We start from the raw sequence: 12,437 nt of genomic DNA on the forward strand, positions 1-12,437 counted from the left end.
TCTTCCTACCTCGCGCCCCTGCATTCCCCCCCAGAGGGTTGCTATTTTTCATAAAATTGAATTTGCCTGTGCAGAAAATCTGGCGTCAGCTCTGAGTTGAGTGTGAAACATTTCATACAGTAAACATGGAAAACATTTAATTTAAGAAAAAAAAATCAAGAGGTCTTTTAAATAATATTTAGAAAGTATTTTACAGAGAAAAATTACTGGATACTAAGGGTGATATTTACTTCGGTGGAAAAAAGCATAATAAACAAATAGCTACAAATTAACACTGGACAAGTGCTAACTTGCACCATTTATTTCTAATTTTCATCAGTTAGGGTGAGTAGACTTTGGAAAAGATGATCAAAGGTGGGGAGTGAGCCTATTTGTCTTTTTGAAGTCTTCAAATGGGGACCGGAAAATTAGCTTTAGCCTTGATTAAATTTGCCTGTCTCCCTTGTAGAGGAAAGCAGAATCAATGATTCTATGTTTCATTCTTCATATATTAATTAGGATTCTCTGAACTCTATTCACTGATAAAAAATATCTGAGCACCAATTTAGACATCTGGCCTGCAAACCTCAGACCTTTCCCTTCTACAAGTCTAAAAAGCAAAGAATATATTGAGAGGTATAATGTAGACAGGAAAATAGCATCAAGTTTTGTGCACTGCTGCTGAAATGTATCATGTAGGACCTGTTTTTCTGAACATGGGGTTCAGTTCAGGCTGCCATACTCGCAGACAGATAGGGCAAAGCTCAAAGGACCTATGGAATTGGCTTCAGAAGATCAGAAAGACTGTGGCTGTTCAGATGAGGCATCAGATAGTTAAAAGATGTGACATTGACTAGTAAAATAAGTTTTTGTAACTTTTACTCATACAACCAACTAGAAAATCCAGAATTTGGGGTAGAGTGGTGATGTTTGTAGGGGTTTTTTTTCAATAGAATTGGTAGACTGCTAGGTGTGTTTACTAATTTTGTCACCTGAAGCAGGGGAAAACTGAACCTTTGGCAAAAAATAGGACAAATAAAATCACCTTCTTTGCAGTGAAAAAGGAGACTGCAGACTAATCCTGCACTTCCTTCAGGCAGAGAACAGAATGGAATATTTCATTTTTTTTCCTCAAATAAATTTTTATTGCATTGAAGGCTGTGTATGAAACTGCTTTCGGTGCTATATGTAGTCCAGATGTTTTGGAGAGCTTCAGTCATATCCAACAATAACGTGTTGTACTGGGCCTGGCTGGGCTAGAGTTAACTTTCTTTATAGCAGCTCATTCGGTGCTGTGGTTTGGATTTGTGACCAAAACAATACTGAGAACGCACTGATGTTGTAACTATTGCTGAACAGGGTCTGCACAGCACCAAGACCTTCTCTGTTTCTCACTCTGCCCCCCCCCCCCCCCCAAATAGATTGGGGGTGCATAATAGGTAGAGAGGGGACACAACCAGGCAGATGACCCAAACAAACCAAAGAGATATTCCATGCCATATAGCATCATGGTCAGCAATAAAAAGGGAAAAGAGGGGGTTTAACCTTCTTTTGCTCAGGAACTGGCTGGGCGTTGGTCTACCCATGGGAGGTGGTGAGTGATTGCCTTTGCATCACTTGCCTGGTTTTTTTTTCTCTCTTCTTCCACTTCTCCTTCACTTATTAAACTTGTTTTAATTAATATTTTGATCCCCAGATTTTCTTGCTTTTACTCTTCCTTTCCTCTTCCCCCGCCCCACTGCGGGGGGAATGAGCGAGAGGCTTTGTGGTGCTTAGCTGCTTACCAGCGTTAAACCACAATGCATGGAGAGAACTGAAAAAGCCATACAATAATTTTAAAAGTATTGTGGGTGATACAAGAATCTTTTGTAGGAAGAAAGCAATTTTCTGAACAATCAGCTGCCCAGTGGTGCAACAGAACTTTAGGTAATGGAGCAATGCAATATAGCCATGTCACGTTAGTTTTCAAAAGGAAACAGAAGGACTCATTAAAAAGCAGGCTATTTGCCCCCCCAAAACCCCCTTAAAAGTGGATAACAATGATGCTGGTTTTCATTCTCTAAAGGTTAACATAATTATAAGTTGAAAACAAAAATTAAAGCCAATCTGATTAAAAATAGCCTAGAAGGATTCATGTTACAAGACACAATTAACTTGTGAAACTCATTGCCATGTGATTGAAAAGGAATGATCAGTTGCTTACAAAACTGGCAATATTAGGTATAACAAAGCCATTCAGTATTATTATAAGTATGATAGATGGATTCCTTGCTTTCATAAATATCTGTGGCATTAAAGTGAGACAGTCTTCTGAGTCATTTTAGCTGCACTTTCCACTGGATGTAGGTTTCCCATTTTCTCTTCAGCAGCATAGCTTAAACTTGATCCTCTGTTCCTAGTGGAATTGGAGCTCCTGTGCAACATGCTAGGTGCACTATGAAAATGATACCTGCTTTATATAGTACAATTAAATTATTCTAGGCTTTTGCTTCAAAATTTAATTGAAATTACAATAAATAAATAAAAAAAAAACCTCTTTTAATCTATACGAGAGAGTGATTTTACAGAAACAAAGGCCTAATTTTTTAAAAGTTAAATCTGAGCCCTTCCACATTTTAGCAGGTAGGAGGAGAGTCAAACTCTGGCTATCGGACCAAATTTAACAGCTAGCCCCTATTCTTGCAAAGGGCAGCACCCAGGCCCATAAGCAGGCATCCACACGTGCTGGGTACAGCTACGAACTGTGTCATCCTGAACAGATGGAACAGGTCCTATCCCACCTTGTACACGTGGCAGCCTTTGTGAACATATGCCATGTTCAACATTTTCTTTACGCCACCGTTGAGTTCTCTCCCTCCCTGGCACACGGGAAGGGATCAGCAGCTCTACGCCATGGAAGGATTTCTCCTGCCAGCTGCATTCCCTCTGGCTTTCTAGATCCTTCTGTCGACTACGAGAGGGGCAGTTGTCACAAAGCCAATGCCACCATTACATCCACAGTGTGCTATTAGGCCTGGTCAAAGCGTAACAGAATGTTTTCCCATCAAAAAATGCCGGTTGTCTGGCCTTGGCACACTCCTGTGGACTGGCTGATCTTGCCAAAACTCCAGCAGAAACTGGCAGACACGCTGACCGCTTGGCTGCGACCACGTCACCTAGCTCAGCAAGACTCTTAATTCCCCTGGAAAGCTTTTGCTGACTTGCTGGTGTCTAAAACTGCATTAGGTGCCTGGCTATAAGCCTGCTTAGGTCTCTCTGCAGCCAATTCCCCAACATTCCCAGACCTCAGTTCCCCAAATAATTGGTTGGTGGACATTTGGGATGCCTGAGCATTTAGCTTGGGAGCCTAGCAGCTGGCAAAAAATAAGTGAAGATGCTGAAGATCCTGGAAAACAGCTCCAGAGCAGAATATTTGGTTCTACAATAAAACAAACATCAATATAATTATTTGGCTTTTTTCCCCCATATTTTTCTTGTAAGATTCTTTTTAATATATATATTATTTTTTATATATTTTATTTCTAATCTTGTTGTACTCACAATATTTAACAATATTTGTTGGCGACTACACAGAAAGTAGATGCTGACCACAGAGAGAATGCAGATACTATCAGCATATATCACGAACTCTGGTAATGTGTGAGTTTTCAATGCAGTGCACAATGAAGTTTAGCTCCTAAAGCACCTGGGCAATATGACCAGAATTTTTTCCCTAAGATTTTAATCAAAATATGAGGGGGGGAAAAAAAAAAACCTTAGAGCAAAAAGAAAGTAATCTTGCTACCAATTTTTTGAAAGAGAAAGAAATCCAATTCCATCAATACCTGGAATATACAACAATAGGCTATAGTCTATATGACAAATCTTGCTTGATATTTAGCAAAATATTTTGAAGTAACTTATATCACCATGTGCAAAATTCTGTCTTGTATTACAGAGCAGATACATTAGGAAATACTGAAGTGTATTTAGTTTTAAGAACATACTTAAGCCCCTTAAAAGTAAATCCCTTAAAATTAAATAACTGTTTGAAGTAAATAAGCTGTATAGAGCAGTGTGGAAATTTCACATGTTTCTAAGTGATCTGATACACTAAAGCCTTAAGGGCCCATTAAAGTCAATTAGTACTAGGAAACTAAAACTTCCCAATTATCAAGACAGGTTAACTGCTCAAAAGCTTTGTCTTTCTCTTTACTTCCACCAGATGGTGGTATATTGCAAAAAAACCATACTCCTGAAGCCTTTTCCCACTCATTACCTAAAAAGCAAGGGAAATTCATTAGTAAACTGACTTTCCTTCTAGTCTGTTCATTGTCATTTCAGATGTCAGATAGCTTTATTTTCAACAGATTGAGTAGGAGATGTATTCACAGGTATCAATTTTTTAAATCAAATATTTTAATAGATTTCTATCCCACTTCAGCAGTGATTCCTGACTACACTGTTTTTGTCTATTTCTTCTTAGCAGGGTTTATTAGTTGTATTTTGCTCTCTGTCTCACCTGTAATACTGGTGCCCCTTTCTGGTGGATTAAATGTAAGGTCCTGGGCACTCCAAAGTACTTAAGCCATATTTAGATATCATGATACAACTCCTGAATGTCCTGAATGCTTTGACATCAGCTTAAGGGAGATTTAACTTTGGCTTAAAGGTTCAACACAGGAAGAGTCCCACTGATTCTGAAAGAATTACCTCAGCTAACAGGTGAGCATGTGCCTAAAGCCACATCAGCATCCCCAGCACCTTCTAGAACCGAGTAACTCGGTAGAAACAGTGAATTTTTAAGCTCTTACAGGGTATGGGTTTTTCTTGCAGGAGCCACAGGTATTAGCGGCGGGGGTGACGTGACTCGTGATGTTTCAAGCTTTATTCTAGGTAGTTACACTTCATCTCCAAGTATTGTGGTATTGAGTTAGACTCTGTATATATAGACATTTAAGTGCTTACAAGTAAAAAAAAATGCTGAAGGGCTCCCAGTTAAAACCTTTGTATTCTCAGATGAGAATACAGTGATTTTTCTTCTATTGGGAAACTTATTTCATCATCTGAACTGAGTGGAAGCTGTATGTTACTGGTTTTAACAAAGGAAAAACTTAAAAGGCAAAATATAATGCTGTTGTCTATGCTTTATTCACTGTGTCTCTCCAGGCAATGCCTTGATATGCATTCACAAGTAAAAGGGTCCAACTAGCTAATCCTTAAGTTCCAGAGGCTGAGCTTGGGGCCCCTGGGAATATGACGCTTAACACAAGTCCTGACACTCCACCCTAAGCTGTGTGGATGTGAAAAGTAGGCTTCAAGCCTGGAGCAGGACTGTTTTCTAATTACCCTCTGTTCATGTGAAAGTCGAAGTCTCAGAAGCTAAACGTAATTAAAACAGATATTCTACCCTTTGGTCCCAAAGGTGAAGCAGCCCAAACTCCCAGCTGTGTCATCCGTACTCTGCCGAATTATTCTCTGCCATGTCGACTGCTGCCTCCTCAGCTGCCTGCTCACCGATAACGCGGATCATGGTAAGACCACTGATGATGAGCAGCAGCTCATCATTTGGTCTCCTTACGCTGGGTTACAAGTTGGCTGATGTGACATGGGTACTTACTGAATTGGCAGCATCCTCTACAAAAGCTTCTTGTATTGCCAGTAATCTCCTCAAGTCCACAGTAGGACCTAATCTACCTCACCCCAAAAAGAAGATGAAGGGAAAATGCATGTCTTTGTTAAAATCAAGTGTTCCCCATGGGTTGGGAAACTGATGGAGCACAAGAGTCATGGAAACTTGTGTAACTTACTCGTAGCTTTATTTACACCTGAAAATGGGGCTGAAACATCGTTAGAGCAGGGAATGTGATCGAAAACCTACCAATAATTTTCAAGTGGTAGTTTATGGTTTACACATTGCCTGAGTTTGTAGGTGCTCAGCTTAAATTAGTTTGAAAAAAAAGCAGCATACAGAAAGTACCATTTTCTAAAAGGCAATCTTGATTAACGTGGTACAAATCAGGCATGCAGAGCTATTAGCAACTTTAGAAAAATTGATTCCTTACTTTACAACAGGTCAAATAGTGTCTGGTTGCAATGAGCAGGTCAGACACTGTGTTGCTTATTCAGTTGCTGTAAAACAAGGAGAAGAGCATTATCCTTAGGGTCTCTCCTTCTCTTACTTTCTTTCCTCCTTGTCTTCTCCTTCTGTCCAGAATATTCACCAACTCACCACTATCTCACTTTTTGTTAAAAATTTAAAGAACGAGTACACATCTGATAACAATATATTCCGAGTTTTGGAATACAGATGCAAATTCTATGGCTTCAGTCTTCGGTTCCAAAATTAAATCAAATCCTGAACTTTCTATTGATAGTGTATAAAATCTGATAAGAACGGCAACAGTAATCACAAACACTTTTGAAAGGAAAATTGTGATTGCCAGCCCAAAACTTCAATAACACATTTTTTGCTAGTAACAGAATTACAAAGGTAAAGTTGATCTCTTTTAGATTCATGATTCACCCAGGAACAATGGATAATCTGTACATTGAAAAAGAAACCAGTACTCATGCCACTGATAACAAAGATAAGTTAAAAAAGGGTGAGTAGTTTGTTTGTACAGATAGATTACTCAAAGTACATAAACTTCAGCACATTCACAAATACTTATTGAATCAAGACCTAAATATTGCAATACATGCAATATTCTGTCACACACTGTAAGTCAGCTTCCCTTTTAGAGAAAGTTTTCAAGCTTTCCTGTCATTTTTTCAGTGACAAAAATTTCCAAACCAACATATATAAATAAGCTTGTTCTTATTCTCTCTGTGGCCATAGCAGTTTCACAGAACATATCCTTTGAACCAAAAATTTGCTCTTTAATCATTTTTCCATACTCTGCAATTTTTTTCAACACTTCCTTATGTAAATTCTTTGAGGCTTTCTTTAGCTGCAGATACATAATGCACTCATAGCCACATGCTAGTATTTTCTGTCAAATCTGAAAATCTAATTTTTAATTCAATAAATATAAACTTACTGCTAAAGTTTTACCTTATGTCCATTTTATCCAAAATGTTATTTCTCTTCCCTTTTAATTTCCATAATATTTCCTAAATCTTTGATAGTTCTCTCAAACATTCACCCAATGAATATCTCACATGGCACTGGAAAACTATTTTCTATGACACCAGATACCAGGACCATTTCTATGACACCAATACCAAGTGATTATTACTTCAAATCTTGCTTTATTCTTTTTCACCTCTGTTTCAGGGAACTAGTTCTTTTGCTGGCTCATATTTTTCATCTGATGATGATCGTTGTGTAGGGAGAAAATTCTATCACCCGTTATAGGCTCAAACAAAGGTTCACCTGGCATCTTTGTAACACTGGAAGTCTCTAGTCCAAGGTAGATTGTTTGTTTACAGATAGATAATTCCTGATGCAGGATTTCTCCCCTAAAGTGCCTCTTTCTTCGTTAGGTATGGGGGAAGTCTGCACAGCTAGCCTAGACCTAGATATCTGACTTTCAGATGGTTACAGCTACGTGAGATGAATTCCACATGAAAAATCTCTACTACTTGCCAGCCTGTAATTGTGAAGGATTTGATCTCACTCAGTGACCTGCATGGTGTCTTCTATTCTTATTGTCTTTTGTGTTACTTCACAACAAATTTCATGCACTTTAAACTCTGTAGTAACTCTACTTTTATAATCCATGCAAGAATCAGGATGCTCTTAAGGAATTACAGAGGAAAATATTTTTTGCTAAGTAGTACTGATCTCCTGTAATTTAAAATGGGCCAAGTTTCTAGAGACCAGTTAAAAAAAATAAGCACAGTAGGGTACCCATGTATCAGTTACTCTTCTCAAAAAATAAGATTAGACTCTGGCTTGTGCACTTCCACCTTCTACTGCTGACTAGGTGCTACTTCAGTAGGAAAATTGAAATACTAGTTCTCACAAGTTTGATTTCTGCAATCCCAGGATGACAGGTAAGAGCCTGCTGTTTCTTGTTCTTGGAAGAGGACAGATATAAGCTTGTTGTACTCAGTGTCAGAAAGGAAGCAACTTTAAAGGATGGCAACATGTTTTTAAAGAAGTTTACATTATGTTATGTGGGAGCAACATAATATCTGTCTCTGTCCCTGTTTTCTTCATTTATCTTTAATAGCACCCATTTGCTCCCCTTTTTGTTTGTCACCTATACTATTTTATCTGATCATCATTTCCAGCTTCCAGAAGGCTGCCCTCTTACCACCTTTGCAATAGCTGAGGGTTTTTATATGTCTACTGCTTTCTTAAAAGACTAAGGCTTTTCTGTCAACCACATCTTCTCCTCTTCTCCCACTCCAAATTGTGCGTTCAGCTCAGGTCCAGTGTGACTGCACAGGACATGGAACTGATTTTGTGAATGTTGGAAGGTGACCATCAGGCATGCTACCCAGTTGTGCAGCTCACACCCGTGCTAGGCAAGATCAGCTACGGGTCATTGTTTTGGCCAGCTCTGCTAATACACAGCAAGAATTATGAAACTATCGGCATTTTTTTATACATGAAACAAGCATAGACATTCATTTTTTGTCCAGAAAAATCAAGTAACAACCCTGCAAAGATCTTCTTGTGATGAGATACAGCTTAACAGAGATACGGCAGAGGACTTTATGTGCAGGGTCTTCATACACAAGTGTGTGCTGATGTGTATGAGTACCTATATATTATCAAAAGAAATATTGTTCATTTTTTTGACCTTTTCCCTGTTTCCTCAAGCCCTTTCAAGTGGTTGTACAAAGCTGTACTGTTTTAGTAAGCTTTAGCTTTCTGTATGATCGGTCTCAATGAACATCTATAATGGTAAATCTGAGCAACCCTTTCTCACTCACACCTGTTGCCAATCACCTTTTCTTGGTAAACCTTTAGCTAAGGAAGATGAGTCAGAGAGGCTTTCAGTATCCTCAAAGGGGCAGATGCACTTCTCACAGAAAAGCACTGAAGTGCTTAAATGAACAGAAATCAGGTTTACAAGCACCATGCTTCAGATATTTTAACACTCACTCTATCTAAATAAAGACTTTACTTTTCACAGCAAATGTCAGCTCCTTCTTTCACATGAAGACATGCCTTGGAAAGTGGTGCAAATAGTACATTATGTTTCTTCACACACCACTGAAAGCTGCTAATAAGGCATCAAAAATGTTTTAGCACAGCATATCTTCTTTTGCCTTCTGCCTTTTTGAATGCTCAAAAGATATCTTGTTTATAATCTATATCTGCTCAGGTCACAGAAACGTGGATTTTGGGACCAGGTCAGAGAACCATGCATTGAAGTAGGCTGTCTGATTTGCCACAATTATGCTAGATACAAGAAGAGAATCTAATTTTTTCAAAGAACAGTTCCAGATTACTTTCTTTAAGAGAATATAAATTTCTGGAGTTTCTCTCTAAACTTTCAGCTGTGAAGCCTGTCTGATAAAACCCTCAGTTCTCAATGCTATTCCTTGATCTTACACTGAAGGAGAAGTTTCACAGAGATTCAGATGTTTCTTATAGGTATTTTTTTTTCCCCCAAAGGACATGAGAACACAAGGTTCAGAAATGTAGGCTTACAGGTTTTTTTACATGAAGTCTGATATCAGCAATCCCGGATCATTTCAGTTTCTGGACAGAGTGAGTGAGTTCTCAACAGATATTTTACTGTTCTTTTTCTGTATCATTAACCTTCAAGGTAAATTTGATTTAGATTGCTGGCCATGCAGGAATCATCCAGGTTTGAACCCTGAAGACTTGCACATTTTGCTAAAGTGAAGGAACTGGGCTTTTCTGCAACCACACACCTTCATTTGACCTTCTCTATTCCCTTCAATTATAAGAGCATCCTATCTGAAGTGGAGCAACAATCCAGAGCCCTGTAGAGCAAATAGAATAGAATGGACTAAGAATGGAAATACAGAGAAAAAAAGATCAAAACTACCGAAGAAAAAAACTTTATGAAAACCTAAATTTATTCTTTTCAAGTTAACATAGTCCATGTGCAGCAGCATTTCAGTCAAGCTTTTATTGCATAGGTATAGTTTGTATTAGAACAGTCCCTGGATTTCTTCATTGTCCTAAATAATATAAAAGTATTTAACAAAGATATTCCTTAGACTGTTCAAAGAGTAAGTTCCTTACTTTACTTTAGTAATAAGTATTTACTTAAATAGAAAGAAGAAAGTGGGAAACAGATCATATTTAAACCCTCTAAACAAAGGTAAATTTTCCCTAAAGCATAATCTTCCCTATGCTAGTGTTAGATAGGTCAGATGTTAGTGTTAGATATTATTTTTAGATATTTCTAGCATTCAAAATATCTTATTAACATGAAAAAAACATAAACCCTGAAGTGTTACAACATGCAATCATGAGCAATAATGAAGCCTATACAAAATTACTTTCTAATTCTGTTTTCCTAATTCAAAACTCTTTTGTGGGATAGGGAATTACTTTCAAGTCTTTCTGTCTGTCTTTGTTTCTTTGGGAGTGTAAAGGATGTAAAGAGATGGCTAGTTGAGTGTAATTTTTCTGAAAAAGCATGTTTTGCTACACTTCCTAAATATTATCAGAGCATGAATGATATAGAGGATTGAGTCAGGGTTCTGGGTAAGCTCCATGACAACATTCAAAGAAATAGATTTGAATTCCAAAGCTGCAGATATTGGTTTTAACAATATATACATCTTGGACTAGTATGATACAAAGAGAAAATAACAAATCTCCATTTAAGAGCTAGTGGGAAGAAAACTAATCTGTATAACTACAGACTAATGCAATTTTAGTAGAATTTGAGATTTTTCAATAGAAAATGTAACTGGATAAATGTAAAATGGGATCAAATTCAGTTCATATATGACTAAATATTTTTCTATGATAACTTTTAATACATGCTAAATGCACTATATGTCATTTATTTTTATTTCACTAATATTTGATTCGGCCCTATTAGGCAACTTGCAAAGTGAACCAGAGTAAATAACAGCACAGGAATTTGAAGTGGGACAAGGAATTAGTGCTATAGTGGATAAGAATGAGTAGATCAGAGGTGGAAAATATCAATGGACATTAAAAATTAAATTCCTAAAGATTCACTCTTTTTTGAATATTTTCATAAATTGTAATAAATGCTCTCACCACAGTGAAAATTAAAAAAAAAAAACAAAAAAACCCCAAAAACAAAAAACAGAGAGAAGAATATAAACTAGAGAAGGTAAGTATTGTATATAGTGATAGATGTACTTACATTTATAAGTTTCTCGTTACCTTTCAAGAATGAAATGAGCTTCTGCTTTATGATAGGACCTTCTCCTTGGAGCTAGGTTTTCTTCTATTCTTCTTCACAGCCCTTAAAAGGGGTTCCTTGCTTCCTGCATGGATACCATGAGGTCTTCTAATTCTGAGACCAGTGTGAGAAAATGGTGCTAATTTGCTTGAGACACAGATTCAAACCTCAAGCCTGCTCAAACCTGGGCAGATTGGTGTTGATAACCCCAAATTATTAACAGCAATCTGTATTTCTGCCCTAGTCCATAGTGATATTCCTGGCTCTGCACAGCTTACTGAATGATTGAACTGACTCTGATTTGTGTAATTCCTGACCCTTGCCACCCACTCTCTCCTTTTCCTCATCAGTTTTTAGTTGTTCCAGTTTCAGCTTAAAAACTCTCAGTTTGAAATGTCTCAGTTTGAAGCTGCTTTTCTTGATTCAGGAGGAATATTGGGAATGGGGGCCAGGTGGTTTCCTCTGCTGCAAACTCCCCTTTCTTTCAGAATATCCTGTATCTTCTAGTTCATAGAGCCTATGTACACTTTAGTCCTCAACTAACACCAACCTAGCAAGACTTAACTCAGTATTAGGTTCCCTTTCCTCCTTTCTCCCTGACTTTCCCCTCTTTTTCTCCCTCCCTCCAAATACACACAACCCATGCCTCAGCCAGCTCTGACACTCTTGGGTTGGAGCCAGACAGAAGGAAAACCCAGTTAACATCTTCCCACATTTCTCATTAAGTCCCTTACCTGTCTGTATTTCATATCCCATTTGCTTGTTCCCTTACAGCCCCATTCACTTCCACTCTCTAACACAGAAATCTGTAAAACCACAAAGGTAAAGTGGAGGTACATGTAATAATTATATAAAAAACCCAAATTATAATGTTCATAACTCCCTCATTCTCCACAGGCAGGGTCTTGGAATAGTAACTCTTACCTCCACTGTAATGAAAAAACTGCCTTCAGTAAATGGAAACTTTTGAGGAGAATGGAAGTTAAGTATTCACCAAGGATTTCAGCTTCAAAAGCAGCTGCAATCTTAGTACTTCAGTGCCTTCTGCATATTGAAGAAAATTGTTTAGAAATTTGTGTTGTTATTGTCTATTTCTACAGCAAACAGCAAAAGTACCATAGTATTCTGCCGTTAAATATCCCCGTAAGTTATACTTTA

Source organism: Aquila chrysaetos, chromosome 26, assembly GCF_900496995.4.
Source record: "Aquila chrysaetos chrysaetos chromosome 26, bAquChr1.4, whole genome shotgun sequence".
NCBI lineage: Eukaryota > Metazoa > Chordata > Aves > Accipitriformes > Accipitridae > Aquila > Aquila chrysaetos.